Source organism: Rhinopithecus bieti, unplaced genomic scaffold (genome assembly GCF_001698545.2).
Source record: "Rhinopithecus bieti isolate Rb0 unplaced genomic scaffold, ASM169854v2 scaffold_13400, whole genome shotgun sequence".
Classification (NCBI taxonomy): domain Eukaryota; kingdom Metazoa; phylum Chordata; class Mammalia; order Primates; family Cercopithecidae; genus Rhinopithecus; species Rhinopithecus bieti.
In genome coordinates, this window is record NW_016807991.1 from 2,506,260 (window position 1) to 2,510,256 (window position 3,997).

The window sequence follows — 3,997 nt, forward strand, 5'->3', positions numbered from 1 at the left end:
TGCTCGATGCAAATGCATACAAACGTAGGTTTGGATAAGCGCCTTGGCAACGCCCCTACAAATGTTGATGATCATTACTGGTATGTTACCAACTTATTGGTTACTTCTTCTCCTAACTCCGGAGACCTCCAAAAAGCAGACGGACGTGCTGCGCTTCCGACGTGGCAGAACGGGAGTCACGTGCTCCGGGGTCCTTCCGCGTTGCGCCGCGCGGCCAGAGCCAGGCCGGGTTGCCAAGCAACCGGTAAACGCCGCCGTTTGAGGAGCACTGGAGCCGGGACCGTGGATTGGGCGCTTTCCCAGAGACCCAGAAGCAGGAGGAGCGGACCCAGGGTAAGGGGCGGGCGCCAGGAGGACGTCGGAGGCTAAAGACTAGAGTGGAGAGTGACAGGGGGAGACTTCCAGGGTAATAATCACCAAGAGTGCCAAAAATTCCTCTTGGGGGGCTTCCTTCTGGGATAGCTCTGCCGGATGGTGGCTGTCAGGACTAGCGCTCCTAGTGCTCTCTGTCCCCTTAATCCTCGCTGCCCTGGATCCGCCCCAAGTCGCAGGACCCTGCAGCCTCTGAACACCCTGCCTCATACCCTCCTACCCGCCCAGGTCCTGATACAGTTCGTATCCTGGAGTGGACTGGAGACCTCTGAAGGATTTACAGCTGAATGGACGGAAAAAAAAACAGCCTTGGGCTAAGGTGATGGGAAGATGGGCCCTTTAAGAGGAGAGCTTTCTGCTCAGGATATAGGGGATGTAAATTAACGCTATCGCACACCTGCTAGGTGGCAGGTGTTTTAAGTGCTTTCTTTCATTTCTTCCTCAACCTTGGAGCTGCCGTTCTCATGTGATCGAGGTCACACAGTCGGGGAGTTCCTCCGGAGGGTGTGCGGTTCCTCCTTTCTGTTCAAGGTCAAGGTTTACCACATTCTCTTGAACCACAGAAGTGCGTCTTCTCTCAGCTTTCAGACCCTAGGTGTTTTCCTCTCGAATCCTTGGTTTCAAATCCTTTGCTTGTCTGTCACGGTCAGCAGAGAAGGAACAGGGGAGAGAGCTGCAGAGAGAAGCCTGGTAGGCGCTGGTATCACAGTCACTAACGCAGAAGGTGACAGGAGTCTTGGGCCCCTTCTGTGTGCCAGGCCCTGGGGACTGGAGTAAATAAAAGACCACAGTCTTTCCGTCAAGGAGACCACAAGGTAGAGGTGAGGGCAGGTAGACACTGACCCCCATCGCTCTCCAATTCTGGGGACCTCTTCCCACCTCGTCCTGCCCTCAACCTTCACCTTCCTTGGGGTGCTCAGCCATGCTTAGTGTTACCCTGGGAGAAAACAAATGGAGGCTTTCTAGGGAGGTCTGCCTCTTTTGAGGGTACAGTGAGTCCCTCAGGACCCTGGAATTCCAGAAAGTGCACAAGGCCATAAGAAAGGGAAGGAAAGCCGGGTGCGGTTTTCACACCTGTAATCCCAGTGCTTTGAGAGGCCCAGGCAGATGGATCACTTGAGGTCAGGAGTTTGAGACCAGCCTGACCAACATGGTGAAACCCCATCTCTACTAAAAATATAAAAATTCTGGCCAGGTGCAGTGGCTTACGCCTATAGTCCCAGCTACGTGGCAGGTGGAGGCAGGAGAATTGCTTGAACCCGGGAGGCGGAGGTTGCAGTGAGCTGAGATCAGGCCACTGCACTCCAGCCTGGGTGACAGAGTGAGACTCCATCTCAAAAAAAAAAAAAAAAAAAAAATTAGCCGGGTGTGATGGCACTCACCAGTAATCTCAGCTACTCGGGAGACTGAGGCACAAGAATCACTTGAACTTGGGAGGCAGAGGTTGGAGTGAGCCAAGATCACACCATTGCACTCCAGCCTGGGTGACAGAGCAAGACTGTCTCAAAAACAACAACAAAGAAAGAGGGAAGGAAGCCCTCTCCTGCCAGGTGCCATGCAGGACCACCAGTCGCGGGAACCCAGTAGGGGCTGTGTCAGGGACCAAGAAGAAGAGGAAAATGTTCTCATCTCCTTATTCCACTAGGGAATTCAATGCAGAGGGCTGACCTTCCAGCTTGCCTCCTTCCCAGTCTCCCACGCTGACACTCCTCCTCCCCATCCCTCCCTTGGCCTCCCTCCCAGCTTGGAAAACACACTTTCCCTTAAGCCACCGGAGGTTCTCTCCAGGAATTGCTTTGCTCATTCTCACTGCACAAGACAGGTTTTGTTTTCATAGTCAGCGAAGGTTCCCATCTGACTGCCTCCCTGGGGATGCGGGAGACGCCTGAATCTTTGATGTCTGGACCACAGCGTCCCTGATTCTGCGTGTTCCTGTGTTTGAGACGCACGGTGATGTTCTGCATGCCTCCGAGACTCTAGGTTCCCATGGGGGGAGGATCTGCCCCCAAAACTCCCAGAGGGCAGTGACACTGCTCCCGTCCCCGCTCTGTCCCCCCATGCAGACACCCCTACTCAGGCCTTGCTTGGGGAAGCCCACCCTCTAGCACTTGTCTCACAAGAGGCTGGGGGAGACCTCCTGAGACGCCCTCTGCTGACCTCGCTATTCATCTGTGTACCCTGCTAGCTTATGAGAAAGAGCTTGCTCTGGGTCCTTGAATGAGTTGTCTTCCCGTCACCAGGCCAGTCTTTAAATGTCCCCTCTGTCTGCCTCCAGACACAAGACAATGCTTCTGTTCTCGCTCGGGACTTGGCCTTGGGAAGCACCAAGAAGGAAAGCAAAGCTGTTAAAAGTCTGATCCGGGCTGAAGAGGCTATTTCTGTCTTCCTGGAGTTTCGTCATTCTCTTCAGCCTCCTTGTGTCCCCTCGGAGCCAGCTGGCTTGCAGCAATTGTCTTTGAAAAGACAGAGACAGGCAGCCCTAATTGCTTGAGTCCTGCAGCCCCATGTGGGAGGCACAGGTGCTTCACACTGCGTTGGCAAACGGGAGGATGCCACGGGATTCCCAGGCTTTTTCACAAGGCCCTAGCTTGTCCACGTGGGATAAACACATTGGGGCACCCCCGCTACAATCTGGGCTTCTCATCCCACCCTGTGCCCTCTAAGCCATTGCTTCCACCCAGGAAAGAGAATTTCCAAACTACAAGAAAGGGAAGAAAACGGGCCGGGCGCGGTGGCTCACGCCTGCAATCCCAGCACTTTGTGAGGCCGAGGCGGGTGGACCACTTGAGGTCAGGAGTTTGAGACCAGCCTGGTCAACATGGTGAAACCCTGTCTCTACTACAGATACAAAAATTACCCGGGAATGGTGGCATGCACCTATAATTCCAGCTATGGGAGGCTGAGGCAGGAGAATCGCTTGAACCCGGGAGACGGAGGTTGCAGTGAGCCTAGATCAGGCCACTGCACTTCAGTCTGGACAACAGAGTGAGACTCCATCTCAAAAACAAACAAACAAAAAACCAAAATCCACTTTCTGCAACAGTCTGGTTGAGGTTGAGTTGCTCCGGGGCTAGGAGTGGGATAGGAGTGGTACTGTCTTCAAGGAACAATATATATATGGATGCAAAGGGTTAACCTTCCTACCCTCCTTCTCCCCACCTGCTACCCCACTCCTCCAGGGTCCAAGTCTTCCCTGGCACATGCCTCTAGGGGCACACAGCTCCTGCCCTGCCTCTCAGGGGCCAGCGGCCAGGGCCTACTGGTCTGGTTCTTTGTAGCCCTGGAGGCGGGAGAAGGTAGGTTAGACACAGGTCTGGTAATCATGTTCCTCTAGGGTGACTGTGAAAAACACGATGCTAGACCCTGCCCCAGGCATCTAGTTCAGCATTTGCAAGAGAGAGGCCTGGGAGTCTGTATATTTTTAAGGAAGATCCCAGGTTTGAGAAATGCTGGTTGAGAGATTAAGTCCCTCACTTTAAATCAGTGGTCCTCAAACTTGGCTACACATGGAATTGCCTGGAGAATTAAAAAGAAAAAAAAGGCCGGGCGCGGTGGCTCAAGCCTGTAATCCCAGCACTTTGGGAGGCCGAGACGGGCGGATCACGAGGTCAGGAGATCGAGACCA

At 53.9% G+C, this 3,997-nt stretch overlaps 1 protein-coding gene across 3 annotated transcripts in view; it reads left to right on the plus strand.

Moving 5' to 3' along the window:
- The first annotated feature begins 205 nt into the window (after positions 1-205).
- Positions 206-3,997, plus strand: part of DNAI2 (dynein axonemal intermediate chain 2) — a 42,814-nt gene continuing 39,022 nt past the window's right edge. For 2 of the 3 annotated variants that reach the window (XM_017884932.1, XM_017884933.1), the window contains exon 1: positions 206-333. The gene's annotated coding sequence lies outside the window, so the exon portion shown is untranslated. The other variant, XM_017884935.1, reaches the window with a different exon arrangement.